This window comes from Trifolium pratense, linkage group LG4 (assembly GCF_020283565.1).
Source record: "Trifolium pratense cultivar HEN17-A07 linkage group LG4, ARS_RC_1.1, whole genome shotgun sequence".
NCBI classification, from domain to species: domain Eukaryota; kingdom Viridiplantae; phylum Streptophyta; class Magnoliopsida; order Fabales; family Fabaceae; genus Trifolium; species Trifolium pratense.
The window spans coordinates 28,135,606-28,153,448 of record NC_060062.1 but is presented as its reverse complement, the minus strand read 5'-3'; the positions used below and the strand labels follow the sequence as shown (position 1 = coordinate 28,153,448).

Below are 17,843 nucleotides of genomic sequence, written 5' to 3'. Positions count from 1 at the left end.
CAGGTCCTTTAGTCACATAATAAAAATCAATGTGACGCTCCAATCTTTTTCTACTTAAATTTCAATAATTATTGCTAATGATAGAAAGTAACCAAATTGAGTCGCATAAAAAAATTATTGTGACACTCCAATCTTTTTCTACTTAAATTTCAATAATTATTGCTAATGATAGAAAGTAACCAAATTGATATCGAGAAGAAAAAAAAATTAAACAACAGATTTTCAAACAAAAACGACATGCATAATGTGATTCAGAGGCTGCCAGTGAAAATCAACTTGCTTATGTCATAACAGTATTGTTGTAATGCAGAGTTCACAAAAAAAGCCTACAACCAAATAAATATATCAAGGCCAGACTTCATTTGTATCATCTTTAGGTAAGTATCAATTCGTATAACAATTTTTCCAAATGAATTCATACTATGAAATCACATAAAACTTAGTACCATGGTTTTTCATGCAAATAGTTTTGGCATAAAGTTAAATCATGTTTAGAACCACAAGGAAAACTGAAGCTTTTGCAACTGGACATAGTTTGAAAAAACATTTCCATCAGAATCTAACCTCATGTAAACGAGGAAAAATGCGCATGACTTCAGGTCCTATGCTATCAATTAGAATATTGGACCCAGCAGCATAAGTAACATCAATGGTCTCTCTATTCTTCAACACCCAATTTCAGGCTTTATTAAATGCAAAAGGTTTTGATGTGAGGGCTGCTACATGACAAATATCTATCATATTTCCAGAGAGTTCACTTGTCATGAGTTTTTCAAAATATGCTCCAATCTTTTCTCCACTGCCACGAGCTAAAATGCCAAGATCCTGAACCCCTGCAACCTCTGATGCAAATCTAACACACCTGTTGGAAGAAAGTGATATTCCACCAGATTCATTATGGCACTCAGATAAGATTGTTTTTCAATACGTATAGCATTTAATTGTTCATAACAAAAAGAACATGGCACCCAAATGTTGAAGGTTAGGTTTTACAAAATTGCTAACACCTATTGCTACCAAATGTGGGTAACCAGAAATCAAAAGAAACCTAACGAACATGAAATTATGTAAGAAAATACAATGAAACTAAATTATCGACCCCAGAATGTTATTTTAATCATATGCAAATGAAGTTGACACTTAATTTCCCTTCCTCAGAAACTATCACACTGTAACAACAATGAGCATTGTACCTCCTAATTACACAACTAGTCAAGCAATATATGATTACTCTTGATTGATCAAATTCCGTTACTCGATCGATCAGAAACAATAAATTCATAAAATTTTGGTTACTTAGGGTTTTTGAGTACAAAGGACGAAGGGAAGAAAACCCTAAGATTGAGTTTCTCTCACATGAATTGGAAGTTGATAGAACTCAAATGGAAAAAACAAATTGGGGAAATCAAAGAAATAAAAAACGCAAGAAATGTAAATAGCGGTGAATATATAATACGAACCGATGGTTTGAAAATGCAAATCAGAACTGCAACAGAATCTCGCCAAGAAATGGAACCATGCGAAACGAAGAGAGGAAGAAGATTGTGATAAAACCACTTTTTATGCTCCATTTATTCCAGTAGATGCTGCCCATGTGGCGACAATCAACAATTTTAATGGTCTAGATCAAAACTTAAAAACCAAGTTGTTTTTCAAAATAAAAATTAAAAATCAGAAAGAACACACGTATATAAGCAGCGTCTTTCGTTTATTTGAGATTGACGTAAACCATAAATAAACAGAACACACAACACAGGCAGAAGAAAGAAAGTCTTGGATCTAAAAATGGCGACGATTGTAGCAGAAACGAAGCCCAAAACGAAGATCGTGTGCACCCTTGGACCTGCATCGAGGTCTGTGCCAATGGTTGAGAAGCTTTTGCGAGCAGGAATGAATGTTGCTCGTTTCAACTTCTCTCATGGTTCCCACGAATACCATCAGGAAACCCTCAATAATGTTAGAGCCGCTATGGAAAACACCGGCATTCTCTGCGCCGTTAAGCTTGATACTAAGGTACGCTTCCTTTTTCAATTTTGAATGCTTTTTATTTGATTTTGAATAGTGTGTTTGTGTGAGGTTAATCTGTTATTTATATGAATTAATTAATTAAGCGAAAAATGAGAGCAAGTTGATTTTGACTTTATATAATCTTTCATGTATGGAAAAGATCAAATTTTAGTTAAGGCTCTTTATATAATGGGGATCATAAAAAATTCATGAAGTTGAAGAACAATTTGATAGTGTTTACACACTTAGAGCATGTCCAACGCTGGTCTCTTAAGGGGTTTCTTAGAGGTGATTTGGCGTCTTAACTCTTCCAGCATTGGAGCTTGTTGTCGCTTATCTATGTGGAGCTTTGTGTTGCTTATTTTTCTTTGTGGTCTCTTAACTCTTCCAGCATTGGAACTGCGTCGCTTATCATTAAAAAATAATAAAAGTTTGCTCAAAAGTCAACAAATATTGATAGAAGAAGAGGGGAAAAAATTGGAAAATGAAAACATAAATTTCAATAGAAAGAAATGGAGGTTCAATAAGAAAAAAAAGAGGGTAAATCTACAAAAATAGACGAAGAGGATATCACTTCCACAACCACCGTCGTAACTATCTCTTCACAAGTTTCTTTTTTGCTCTGTATGTAGTGGCTTCAATCAGAGGCAAACGATGGGGAGTGGAGAGGTCTCTGGTTTTTATTTTTCAGATTTTGGGGTTTGGAGTGGACGGTTGGTTTTTTTATGACGGGAGGGAAGGGGAATGTGGGGTGGTGGGTGTATGAGTGTTGGTGGGGGATTTACGTTAATAAAGTTAAAATTAAGTGTTCCATAGTCCTGAAGAATAGTTCAAGAACATTTATGACTTAATTGTTTGGGCATGTCATGTTTCCTATGTTTGCTATAATGAACTCCATAAAGTGAAACATGAATTGTCATGTTCTTTCATTTTGCATCTTTCATTTATGTATCTACTTAAATTGCTGTAGGGGCCTGAGATTCGAACTGGATTTCTCAAGGATGCCAAGCCTATCCAACTGAAACAAGGTCATGAAATAACTATTTCGACGGACTATAACATAAAGGGTGATGAGAATACGATCTGGATGAGCTACAAAAAGTTGGCTGAGGATGTGAAGCCTGGTAGTGTCATACTCTGCGCAGATGGAACCATATCATTTACAGTTTTATCATGTGATAAAGCAGCTGGTTTGGTCCGATGCCGTTGTGAGAACTCTGTCATGCTTGGCGAGAGAAAGAATGTTAATCTTCCTGGAGTCGTAGTTGATCTACCAACTTTGACTGAGAAAGACAAGGAAGATATCATGGAATATGGGGAGTTCCCATTAAAATTGACATGATTGCGCTTTCTTTTGTTCGAAAAGGTTCTGATCTGGTGCAAGTTCGCAAGTTGCTGGGGAAACATGCTAAAAACATACTTCTCATGTCAAAGGTATGGTATTTTGTGGTTTTGTGGTTTTATTTCATGATAATGAAAAGTGATTGTTATGATGTTTTAAAAATATATTGAAGAGTTGTGAATCAGACATGATATCATAGGGATGCTTATTGAATCCACATTAATGTGTGTTATTGGGCATCATCTAACAAAATTCAGGATGTTCTTTAAAGGATCTATGTTTTTAGTACCTAGCGATATTTTCTATCTCTCATATGTGTTATGTTTAATTACTTATTTCTAGTTGTTTTTCCTCTGTTACTTATAAATGTATGTGGCAGGTTGAAAACCAAGAAGGAGATGCATTTATGGTGGCACGTGGTGACCTTGGAATGGAAATTCCAATAGAGAAGATATTTCTTGCACAGAAAGTGATGATCTATAAGTGCAATATCCATGGAAAACCAGTTGTTATTGCGACCCAGATGTTGGAGTCAATGATCAAATCTCCCAGACCAACCAGAGCTGAAGCTACTGATGTTGCGAATGCAGTTCTTGATGGCACAGACTGTGTCATGCTTAGTGGTGAAACTGCTGCTGGAGCTTATCCGGAACTTGCTGTTCGAACCATGGCTAAAATATGTGTTGAAGCTAAGAGCACCATTGACTATGGCGATGTATTTAAAAGGATAATGGAGCACTCACCAGTACCAATGAGCCCATTGGAGAGTCTAGCTTCTTCTGCTGTAAGAACAACATTTTCCGCGAGAGCAGCTCTCATATTGGTTTTAACTCGAGGAGGGACTACAGCAAAGTTGGTGGCTAAATATAGGCCAGGCATGCCAATCCTTTCTGTTGTCGTACCCGAGCTTACCACTGATGCCTTTGATTGGTTCCAATATTAAGTGCAGCTTCTGCTAGAGCTTCTCATGCAGAAACAACAGAAGATGCAATAGAATTTGCACTTCAATGTGCAAAGGGAAAGGGACTCTGCGTTAATGGGGATTCTGTCGTGGTTCTGCATCGTGTGGGTACTGCATCAATCATCAAAATTTTGACCGTGAAATGATCTCTCAATATAAGGATTATTTCTGTTTTTTGGCAGCCTATTTTTATGATGGCATCTCCAGTCTATATTGGATGCAAAACATCAATTAGATGTCTTTATTGGGCTTCCCCTTATTTCACACTTGTCCACATATCACTGTTTCCATATTATTGTTAGATGTTTTCTCTTCGGCCCCCTGTGTTTCTTTTATACCCCCAAATATTCTAATTTTGCCCTTGATAAAAATTTCGGTTCGCAGAAACCGAATTTATTTTAGTACAAATTCAGAGTAAAATTCGGTTTTTATAAACCGAAATTTGTTTTCAAGGCAAAAAAAAACTTCGGTTTCTATAAACCGAAGTTTTTTGCAAAGGCAAAATTGGAAATTCAGGGGGTATAAAAGAAACACGGGGGGCCCGAAGAGAAAACATCTTATTGTTATCTTTGAGATAAGTTGTGAACTCTTAATTTTTTTGAGATTATATATGAACCTTTTGTTACTCGAAAATATGGCCAACTTTTGGCTTTTGATTATTTTAGACTAATGTTGGCAAAATAATGCAATTATATGTCTTGTTTTTCATTTTAACTTTTGGCTTTTTCATGTTTATTTGATTACGTTTCATCATTTTGAAATTTAATGAGTTGGTCTTTTAAATATTAATGAAATTTCAAATGTCTAATTATGGTTGTTTAAAGAGTGGTGCTATTTGTTTTCAATGACTTGTCATTTCGTCTATCGACAAAAAAAAAAAGAGTAGTGCTATTTTTTGTTATATATAAAAAATAAAAATAAAAAATAGTGTTATTTGAATCAATATATTGGACTCAAATGGTTAACGCGTTTTTTCTACGACGAATTGTTCGGGAGAATCCAAGTTCGATTTATAGTGGGAACATTTTTTTGTCAAATTTTACTTCACGACCAAATTCTGAATTACGGAACACTCTTATCCGGAAACCAAATGGTTAATATAAAATATAAAATATAAAATAAAAATAGTGTTATTTGGTACGCCGAAAAACCAGCAAATGTGTAATATCCCCCTCTACTGTCTCTTGTACTTGTTCTGTTTTTAAGAAACAATGGAAATCCAACACTCATTCGCTGGGTTTTGACTGTGTCTTAACATCAAGCATAATTCTTGTTTAAATATACACAAGTTTGATACCATTCATTTGGCAAGTGAAATTGAGTATTTTTATTTTTCGCCTTCTAACATTTCTCACGTGTCCCGTTAAATGACTAAAATATTTTCCACGCCAGTTTGGGGTTATGCAGTGTAAAAATGTGGTCGTTTTGTCATGCTTACTCAGTCGCCCTTCTTTCACCTTGCGATTTTGTTAGGGGTAATCTTATCTGAACCAATCCAAAAGTAAAACCGCAAATCGAACCAATCCAAACTGAAACCGCAAAAAACCGCATTTAATTTTAACCGCACGGATCTTTTTTTCTTTCAAACTGCACGGTTTGGTTTGGTTTGCAGTTTTCATTTCAGAAAACCGAACCAAGTCAAATCAAACCGCAATACTTAACTTAACTCTATCAACTATTTGCAATCATCCCAAATTGAGTCCATAAAACAATAGCCTGTCAAAACATATCATTTCACGCGATTGAGAATTATAATGTTGGTGTTAAAAATAAGTTATTATATATATGTAATTTCTGTATATGCATATTGTGTGATGTAAACAATAAGATAATTAAAATTTCCTATGTTTATTTTGTAACAAGTTGAAAATATTGTCATATTTTTTATATCGTGATAAACCGAACAAACTCTAACCGCATTGATTTGATTTGGATGACTTTTTAAAAACCAACCGAACCAAATCGAACCGCATGCATTTTTATCTCGTGGTTAGAATGACTTTTATGCTTAAAATCGAACCAAACTGCACTGAGAGCACCCATTCGTCATATACCGAGAGAAAATAGAGAACATTGTTCTCACATTGCTGTCGTTTTGAAGTTTCATTCCAGTGTACTGTGTACCTCACGGTTCCGTTTGAGCAGACAGAAGGACACGACAATGCTCGATTTCGGTTACCCTTCTTTGGTCGCGGAAATAGAGAAGGCTCACTAAATTTTATTTTGGTGACAGATTTCGATACAAAATTGTTTTGGTCACTTTACAGATTGAATTAGAAACTTTTTTTTTTTTACCGTAAAATAGAAATCAATATGTCGAACTTTAAAATAAAAAATATTTTGGTCACTAAATGGTTGTTATTTTTTAGTGAATCATTTAGAGACCGATTTAGAGATTGAAAATTAACGACCACAAAATTTGTCGCTATTTTTTAATAAAAAAATATTTTCATAATGCAATATTTATTGCTATTATATTATATATATTTTTTTGTCAAGTAGCAATACTAAAAATACTACTTTAAAAGTGAATAAGTAGAATATCCGAGTTCAAACTCCTACGCATAATATGATTTCACTAGTAACTAATCTAATTTCATGACATTACTATTATCTTTTTTTGGTAGAAACATTTTACTAAATTTTTTACTCCGTCCTTTAACTTTCCTCCACTGCAATATTTTCCGAAATCAAACTTTTCACTTGACTGTTTGGTTTCTCAAAATTAAATTAAATTAGTAAAACAAAATACCACTACAACTACAACTACAACACTCTAAATCAAATTTTATTTCGCCTCGGTTCCTTTTCCTGGGATTCATTCAACTCAGTTCATCGTGGCTCCCGCAAACCCTTCTTCTCAGTTCTTCTCACCATCATCACTCACCCTCACACCATAACCGTCACTCGTTCACACCATCCTTCAACCACCTGAAATTCTTCTTCTTGCTATTGTTACACGATACTCACCATCGTCACTCACCAACTCTTTGAAACCCTACAACCCAAAACCTCTCCTTCCGTCTACGATTTTAAACTCGTTGAAACCCTAAAACAAAAATCACATTTTTGCAACTAAGGACTGAGAAAGGCGAATCCTGTACGAATTCAATCTCATTGTCCTCGCTCACTCTTTCATACGCCGTCTTCACGTTGTTGTTTCAGGTTAGTCATCGTCGCAATTTCCCCCCAATCTTGATGAAATTTATTATCTTAGGGTTTGTCATATATTCAATTTCTTTGTTTTCTTTGATTTTTATATTGCCAAATCTTGAAATTCTTCTTTGTTTTCACCTTTGAATCCTAAACCTAACCCTAACCCGTAATTTCAATTTCTTGCTTTTCATTCATTCTTCATTGTTTCACTGTGCTTTAGTTTGCAAAGATTTCGTAGATCTTTGCCTAGATTGTGTCAGAATGTGGGCTGATAATTGTACTGGTTCCCTAGGGTTTTGGTCAACAATGCTGTCGGTGGTGTAATTGGTTCTTGGTTTCACTCTTGTTGATGTGCCTCTTTGTTGATTACGGAATGGAATCAAACTCGGCTTCATGATCTACCCTCAAGTATACCATCATTTCACTCGCTACAGTTCTAAATCAATCAATCTTGTAACCCAGGTTTTTCTACCTGTTTGTTGCTTCCTCTCTTCTACCAGGTTCGATGCTATATAGGTAAGTTCAAAAAAATTGAAACTATTAGTTTGCAATTTGATTGTGTATCTTATAGCAGTCCTAATCTTGTCTTGTGCAATGGTGAGGTTTGAATTTGTATGTGGATTAATTTAGAGTAATGCATTATTTGTTGTGTGTTAAAATTGTAAGCAGTTAGGAATTAGTTACTCACTGTCTATATAAGCGATGTTACCCCTTAACATAAAAACACTTACTCTATATAAATGAGATTTATCAATCCACTCATTTCTTAACCAATAGAATAAAGATTCTACTGGTTTTGTGGTTTCTTAATCTTACACATCGAATAAAGATTCCTTTTAGATGCCAATTGTGCAAGGTTAGCTTGTAGTCTGGTGACATAGTGTTTCATTTGTTAGTAAGAGTGCAACATGAATTGCTTTTGTTGTTGCAAAGACTAGATGGGATACAATAGATTGTGTGCCTGTTTCTTGATTTTTATGTAATTCTTAAGTTTTTTAACTTTAAGTTGGAATTGTTTTTTCTTGGGTCCTTTGGATATACTATTTATTTTTGTTTTCTAGTTCTGTAGTTTTCTATGTACAGTTTTGACACAATGTACAAAGTTATTTTGGGTCAATGTATATGACCATTTATACAATATAATTCTCTTACACGATATTGTTATTAAGAATCTGAGAATCTTTCATATTTGTGTACTATTTTTCTGCTTCAGCTACTTACAACCATTATTGTGGATGAACCTGCACTTTTAGCTTCATTTTACTAGCTGTGATGAACCAACTGATTTTTCTTATTTCAATCTGAACAAGAGATGGAATAGGATTTCTAAGCGAGAGAAGATGAAGGGTTTTGCTGCCGCTCTTTCCAGCTGTCTCCGCCCGTCCGCCGCATGTTCCACAATTTCATTTTCCCCCTTTCACAACTCTAATCATTATTGCTTAACATCGTTGTGTGTGTGTTTTTTTTTTCCTTTACTTTTTCAAGATTTAGTAATTGTATTATTTTGTGATTTTTTATCAAAATGCTCTTTCTTTTTATACTTAATTTCTAAAAGGTATATTCGATAATATACAATCTTATAGCAATGTAGACTAGATTGGGTTTACTGCAAGCTATTTCGAGATATTCTCAGATATCATGCTTATTTGTTATATTGTTGTTTAATGAATTTGTGAAAGAATGCAGATGGCTCAGTCCCACTACTTGTTTGCGCTATCATGCTTTCATATGGATCTTCTTAATGAAGCAGTAGCAGCTTTATGTCCCCGTAATGACCCTGCTTCAGAGGTATAGTTGAAAATCAAATACATTATAACTAGCATATTTTCTTCATCCTCTTTTTGGTATTTTTCCATTGGCAGTGGCGATTTAATTTATAAAGATGAATTATTCAATAAATTCATTAAATATTTTTCATCTGATGCCCTCCTCTTTCTTGCCGACTCAACCCCTCATCTCCTTTATCAAACTCTTATTGGAAGTTATAAAAGTTTAAATTTTTGGGAGAAAAAATTGGAGGCTCAATTTAGGGTTAAACCGTTATAATCAATTTTTCCATATTTTTTCCATATTTAGGGTTAAACCGTTACCATATTTTTTCCATTCCCACAAAGACTGTAATTTCTATCAATTTTTATTTTCTTTTCAATCAATGAATTTGCATTAATTGGATTTTCACTTTGTTTTAGGCATTTGTTGATAGTGGAACATAGTCTATTGTTATATCAAAATCTTGAGTTTAGTGTTTAGGGTATACACTTCAATATGAAGGAACTTGCTACCAATACATATATAAGATTATAATATGACTTAGTTGTATACCCTTGAATTTACACTATTTTTACATAGCTAAACAAATGTGAAATTGAACCATCAGTTGTTTTTGTATGTCGTAAGGGTCTCTTGTGCTTTATATTCTATGTACTCATTTTATTAGATAATCATATTTTGTGAGTTGCTAAACTTCAATTATTTCGATGGTGCTGTTATCTTGTAGATTGTTGAGACTCTTATATCATCATTATAGAGGAGTTGCTCATGGAGTTAGCCAATCAGAAATATTGGGTCAGATACTTGTAGCTCTAGTCAAGGTAATGTTTATCTTATGGATAAAGAACTTTGCTCTGCTGGAAGTGTGTACTTGTGTGTCTTATTGCTTTTTGTTGTATGTAGATAATACTAATACGTTTAATCTATTTTGGATATCTTGAATATTCTCTAAAATCAGTGACCATTCTAGCTTTTGTTTTTCACAATGCACCTTGATGCCATTTCAAAATTCAGTGCAGATCAATAGTAATAGTAATAGATTTGAAAACCAAATACTGTTGAGGAGTAGACACTAATAGAGATAACAGTAACCAATAGTTAAATAGCGAAGAGATCTCAATCCAAGTCCCACACCACAACATTGCTTCCCTACAATGTTATATGATGAAAAAAATGTCAACCATTGCTAAGTAGAACATTGGAAGATTTTATGGTCTAAATGCAATTTGAATATGAATGTTTTATTCATAACTTGAAATACAAGTCGAGATGACCCTTGATAATGAAAGATGGTTTTGTGCCTTGGTGCCTTCAATGCAAAATTGTACATGTCCCTCAATGTCCCTAAATTGAGTTTATGTCCCTCGGTCTCCCTTAAATTGATGGTTTGAATGCAATTTCAATCTGAATGCTTATTCATAACTTCAAATGTAAGTCGAGAAGACCCTAAATTGTATATAAGTCGCTCGAAGTCCCGAATTTGAATATATTCCTCGAAGTTGCTAAATTGAATATATGTCCCTAAATTGAGTTGATGTCACTCGATGTCCCTAAATTGAGTTTATGTCCCTCAGTTTCCCCAAAATTGATGGTTTAGTGCAATTTCAACTTTAAATGTAAGTCGAGAAGACCCTAAATTGTATATATGTCGCTTGATGTCCCGGAATTGAATATATTCCTCGAAGTCCCTAAATTGATTATATATGTCCCTAAAATGAGTTTATGTCCCTCGATGTCCCTAAAATTGATGGTTTGAATGCAATTTCAATGTGAATGCTTATTCATAACTTCAAATGTAAATGGAAAAGACCCTAAATTATGTCCCTCGATGTCCCAAAATTGAATATATTCCTCGAATTCCCTAAATTGAATACATGTCCCTCAATGATCCTAAATTGAATATATTTCCCTCGAAGTCCCTAAATTGAAGGATGGTTTGTACGTATTGATTATCCAAAAGTGTGCTAAATCAGTGAATCTTGATTATTTAGTTGTATTGATTGGACCCTAAGAACTTGTTTAGTTGCTAAATGATTCTAATACACCTCTTTGGATGTTGTTTTTGTGTTTGGGTGACCGTGATGATGACCGTGATGAGATACATTATTTTACCAAAAATATGGATTCCAATAAGTTCTTTCGTTGTGCAGATAGTGCTACACTTCGAAATAGAGATAACTTTAGTTCTGATGTACTTACGGCAACTGCTGCCTTTGTAAAGGACTATCTTTGAAATGTTAGGACTATTAATGTTCATAATTCTGTACTGCTATGCTCTGTTTTTTTTTTTTCCTTTTTTCTGAACAACTTTTTTACTTTTTGTTGTCAATTATGGAGTTTATGGGAAGGAGTGCTAGACCAAGCTTTACCGTAAAATATTGTGTTTATCAGTTACTTGGTCAATATGTGCTTTCAAGGACAGAATGGATTGCCCTTCTTTGTGGAGTGGTTGTTGGTAAACGTTTTGGTAAGTATATGTCCCTCAATGTCCCTAAATTGATGGTATGTCCCTAAAATTGTTGGTATAAATACAATTTCAATGTGAATGCTTATTCATAACTTCAAATGTAAGTGGAGAAGACACTAAATTGAATATATGTCCTTCGATGTCCCAAAATTGAGTATATTCCTCGAAGTTCCTAAATTGGATACATGTCCCTCCATGATCCTAAATTGAATATATGTCCCTCGAAGTCCCTAAATTGAAGGATGGTTTGTATGCATTGATTATCCAAAAGTTTGCTAAATCGGTGAATCTTGATTATTTAGTTGCATTGATTGGACCCTCGGAACTTGTTTAGTTGCTAAAATAATTCTAATACACCTCTTTGGATATTGTGTTTGGATGACTGATGAGATTCATTATTTAACAAAAAATATGGATTTCAATAAGTTCTTTTGTTGTGCAGGTTGTGCTACACTTTGAAATAGAAAGCGCTTTAGTTCTTATGTACTTTCAGCTGCATGCACTGCTGCCATTGTAAAGCAATATCTTTGTACTGTCAGGACTATTAATGTTCATAATTCTGCTCTGTTTTGTTGTCTTTTTTTTTTTTTAACAACTTTTTGACTTTTTGTTGTTTATTTTGGAGTTTATGGGAACAACATATGAGAACAAGTGCTAGACTCAAACTTTACAGTCAAAAATTGTGTTTATCAGTTACTTGAATGTTGGAATTTAGCGCATAAATTGTGTTCTGTTTCCGGTCTGATGCAGGCAGAATCTACGATTGCTTCAGGTCTGATACGGGCTGTTGCTTTGCATGCTACCGCGGCTGAGCCTGGTGCGGTACAGACAGATTTGGCTTCTGTTAATTCGAAAAGTCCGACTCTGGGGAGATTCAAATGTAATATCGATGCATAATTTGCTTTGTATTTAAATAGAGTTGGGATTGAAATATGCATCTGTGACGAACATGGTCAATGTGTGCTTTCAAAGACAGAATGGATTTCCCTTCTTTGTGGAATGGTTGTGGGTAAAAATTTTGGTAAGTATATGTCCCTAAATTGAGTTTATGTCCCTTGGTGTCCCTAAAATTGTTGGTTTGAATGCAATTTCCTAGTGAATATGCTTATTCGTAACTTCAAATGTAAGTGGAGAAGACCCTAAATTGAATATATGTCGCTTGATGCCCGGAATTGAATGTATTCCTCGAAGTACAAGTCTATTTTCGTTGATATATGTTGCTTAATTTATGACTCGTCTTATTGTTAATCTAGATACTTAACTGGAAATCTTTTTACTGGACTACTTCCAAATTGGATTGCTAGACCAGACATATGATGACGACTCAAATGAAGTTGTATCTGCAAGCTTTTGGCAAACTGCATCAAATTGGACACGTATCAAACTGGTCACTTCTTTGATAAAAATAATAGCCTTGTGGACTACTCTACCTGGTCTAATAAAACTAATCTTGCCATGGAAAATTCCGAGCTGTATATGGATGCACGCGTTTCTCCTCTTTCTCCAACTTATTACGGATTTTGCCTGGGAAATGGAAACTACACAGTAAATCTCCATTTTGCAGAGATAATGTTCACCGATGATCAAACATATAACAGCCTTGGAAGGCGTATATTTGACATCTATATTCAGGTGCGTGGTTTCATCATCTTAATTTTGTAAGTAACATGTTTAGTATACAAATTTCCTTTGATCATTATGAACCATTTGTGTTTTGATTGAAGTATTGCAGAATAGGTTGGTGCTGAAGGATTTCAATATTGCAAAAGAAGCCGGTGGAGTTGGTAAGGCAATCATAAAGAAGTTCACTGCTATTGTGACTAGTAATACGTTGGAGGTTTGCCTTGATTGAGCTGGGAAAGGGACAACTGGAATCCCGTTTGATTCAGTATATGGTCCTCTTATATCGGCTATATCGGTTGATCCAGGATTCCTGGTATGTAATAGTTCTTCATGGTTCTTCTCGTTCCATCATCTTCATCCTCTAATTTAATCGATATGAAAATCTCTTGTAATATAATCACGCAGACTTTACACCCCCGACGGAAAAGGGAAGTAGCATACCTGTGAGGGTTATTGTTGCAGTTGTAGTTGCTGGTGTACTAGTTATATTCATGGTATTTGGTTTTGCTTGGTGGAGAAGATGTCGACGACGGATAGGTTTATTAGAAAGAGGTAAGCACTACAAAGATACTTTAACTATAAAACACTCAAGAATTTTGATGCACAATTTGGATTTTGCATTAAGGGAAAAAAAATAGAGGTGAAAGGAAGGGGAAGGAACTATCAATGTTTTGGAAACCCCTTTAAACACATAACAGGATTTTAAATCGCGGTCATGGATGCCAACGCGATTGTGGCCACTACTACGTTTTTGCCATTCTGGTGTGAATTTACTTTTTATTCACACCAAATATTATAATTTGTTAAATTTTCTAAGATTCACACCTGATTGTGGTCGGGCTTTATTTCCCTCGCGGCCAAACTGTGAATTCTGGTCCCCCTTCCGCTGAGAACCAGAGGGTTAACACCAAAAACAAAAAATTATCTAAATGACTGAATCTATTATATTTATATAAGTAAGAAGAATATACAAAATTAATTTGTGAGCTTGTGGCGTTATGATGCTGATTTTTCTGTATTTACAATCACGACGCATTTATTTGATTGATGCCATTGTGGATATTGCCGCAACCACAACATTGAAGTTGCATCACGTGATGCGGTCCAGAGTTTGAAACCCTGACACATACTATGTTTTTGGAACACTAACATGACTATATGGTTAACATAATGGTAAATATTGTCTGGTATTGTGTGTTAGAATTAATCATATTTTGTTTCTTAAATTATACTCGAGAAAATTAGTAATTACCATCACCGAATATCATATTTTGGTGGTCTAAACAAATACTGTTTATTCAAGGATGCCATTGTATTTAGATTCATCTGTAACTGCTAAATGTTTTGATGATATCTCTGTTTACTTCATTCAACAGAGCTAAAAGGTTTGGATTCCAACCTGGGTTATTTACGTTACGAAAAATGAAAGCAGCAACTAACAGCTTCGATATTGAGTTTAAGATTGGAGAAGGAGGGTTTGATCCTGTTTACAAGGTATTAAGGACAATCTACGCTTTTATTTGAAATCGTTGTTACTTCTTTACAACTTCACTCGTATAAATAGATATAATATAAATTCCTCAAATTGCAGTTAAGCAGCTTTCTTCTAAATCAAAACAAGGGAATCACAAATTTATAAACGAGATTGGTTTCATTCCTGCTTTGCAACACCCTTGTCTAGTTAAGCTATATGGTTGTTGTTTGGTAAATTTCTTTTCTTTGTAGTCATGTTTTGTAGTTCTTTTAATTATTATATATGCCATATGATTATGTTGTGTAATTTTCTATGACATTTGAAAATGAAGCCAAAGAATAAGAACAATTGAAATTGGCTTGGTCGACAAGGAAGAAAATTTGCATCGGTATTGCTAGAGGTTTGGCTTACCTTCATGAAGAGTCTGAGGCTAAAGATAGTTCACAGAGTTATCAAGGCAACTAATGTGTTACTCGATAACGATCTCAATCCAAAGATATCTGATTTTGGTTTGGCCAACCTTAAAGATGACGGATATACTCACATAACCACTAGAGTAGCCGGCACTTAGTGAGTCTTCGTATATTAATTTGTTGAGCAGAATTTATCATTTTCTAAGTGTAATTGTGGCATGAGACCCAAGAATTAAAGAGTGCCTCATCAAATTTAGTTTAGTCCACATAATATGAATTTAAAAGACATTTTCACATAAGTTAATATATGAATTTGCAATATTGCAGTGGATACATGGCTCCGGAATATGCAATGCATGGTTATTTGATGGCCAAAGTGGATGTTTATAGTTTTGGAGTTGTTGCCTTGGAAATAGTTGGTGGGAAGCACAACACCATGAACCAGCCAAAGGATGAAGGTTTCTCTCTTGTTGATTGGGTAACTAACACATCCATAACTTCCTACATTCTAGTCAATCTAAGTGTTCATCACAATATCAACTTAATTTATGCACATCGTCAATTAATATTCAACTTAACGTTTGGATAAACAAATTAGAAAATGATAAGCTATTTCTGTAACAAAAGATAAAATAAAGTCAAACTATTTTGTTATAAGTTATAAGTTGTTTTCGTAAGGTATCTTGAAAAGTTTATGGAAACAACTTGAAAACAGTTTATATACACTTCGTAAGTTGTTCTATAAACTCTCATTAACAGTCTTACAAGTTCTTATGTAAGAACTGACCCCGAACCAGATTAGGCGGTACAGTAGACCGGATATTGATAGCGAGAACCGAAAAAAAAAAACTATTATTACCCTTGAATTTACACTATTTTTACATAGCTAAACAAATGTGAAATTGAACCATAAGTTGTTTTTGTATGTCGTAAGGGTCTCCTGTGCTTTATATTCTATGTACTCCTTTTATTAGATAATCATATTTTGTGAGTTGCTAAACTTCAATTATTTCGATGGTGCTGTTATCTTGTAGATTGTTGAGACTCTTATATCATCATTATAGAGGAGTTGCTCATGGAGTTAGCCAATCAGAAATATTGGGTCAGATACTTGTAGCTCTAGTCAAGGTAATGTTTATCTTATGGATAAAGAACTTTGCTCTGCTGGAAGTGTGTACTTGTGTGTCTTATTGCTTTTTGTTGTATGTAGATAATACTAATACGTTTAATCTATTTTGGATATCTTGAATATTCTCTAAAATCAGTGACCATTCTAGCTTTTGTTTTTCACAATGAACCTTGATGCCATTTCAAAATTCAGTGCAGATCAATAGTAATAGTAATAGATTTGAAAACCAAATACTGTTGAGGAGTAGACACTAATAGAGATAACAGTAACCAATAGTTAAATAGCGAAGAGATCTCAATCCAAGTCCCACACCACAACATTGCTTCCCTACAATGTTATATGATGAAAAAAATGTCAACCATTGCTAAGTAGAACATTGGAAGATTTTATGGTCTAACTGCAAATTGAATATGAATGTTTTATTCATAACTTGAAATACAAGTCGAGATGGTTTGAATGCAATTTCAATCTGAATGCTTATTCATAACTTCAAATGTAAGTGGAGAAGACCCTAAATTGAATATATGTCGCTCGAAGTCCCGAAATTGAATGTATTCCTCGAAGCCCCGAAATTGAATATATTCCTCGAAGTCTCTAAATTGAATATATGTCCCTAAATTGAGTTGATGTCACTCGATGTCCCTAAATTGAGTTTATGTCTCTCAGTTTCCCCAAAATTGATGGTTTTAATGCAATTTCAATCTGAATGCTTATTCATAACTTTAAATGTAAGTCGAGAAGACCCTAAATTGTATATATGTCGCTTGATGTCTCGGAATTGAATGTATTCCTTGAAGTCTCGAAATTGAATATATTCCTCGAAGTCCCTAAATTGAATATATATGTCCCTAAATTGAGTTTATGTCCCTCGATGTCCCTAAAATTGATGGTTTGAATGCAATTTCAATGTAAATGCTTATTCATAACTTCAAATGTAAATGGAAAAGACCCTAAATTATGTCCCTCTGATGTCCCAAAATTGAATATATTCCTCGAATTCCCTAAATTGAATACATGTCCCTCAATGATCCTAAATTGAATATATTTCCCTCGAAGTCCCTAAATTGAAGGATGGTTTGTACGTATTGATTATCCAAAAGTGTGCTAAATCAGTGAATCTTGATTATTTAGTTGTATTGATTGGACCCTATGAACTTGTTTAGTTGCTAAATGATTCTAATACACCTCTTTGGATGTTGTTTTTGTGTTTGGGTGACCGTGATGATGGCCGTGATGAGATCCATTATTTTACCAAAAATATGGATTCCAATAAGTTCTTTCTTTGTGAAGGTAGTGCTACAATTCGAAATAGAGATAGCTTTAGTTCTGATGTACTTACAACAGCTACATGAACTGCTGCCTTTGTAAAGGACTATCTTTGAAATGTTATGATTATTAATGTTCATAATTCTGCTCTGCTATGCTCTGTTTTTGTTTTTTTTCTTTCTGAACAACTTTTTTACTTTTTGTTGTCAATTAAGGAGTTTATGGGAAGGAGTGC

At 34.3% G+C, this 17,843-nt stretch overlaps 2 pseudogenes; both read left to right on the top strand.

Moving 5' to 3' along the window:
• Positions 1-1,700: 1,700 nt before the first annotated feature.
• On the top strand, positions 1,701-4,605 carry LOC123920172 (annotated as a pseudogene).
• Positions 4,606-7,085: 2,480 nt separating this feature from the next.
• LOC123922402 lies at positions 7,086-17,694 on the top strand (annotated as a pseudogene).
• The last annotated feature ends 149 nt before the right edge of the window (positions 17,695-17,843 follow it).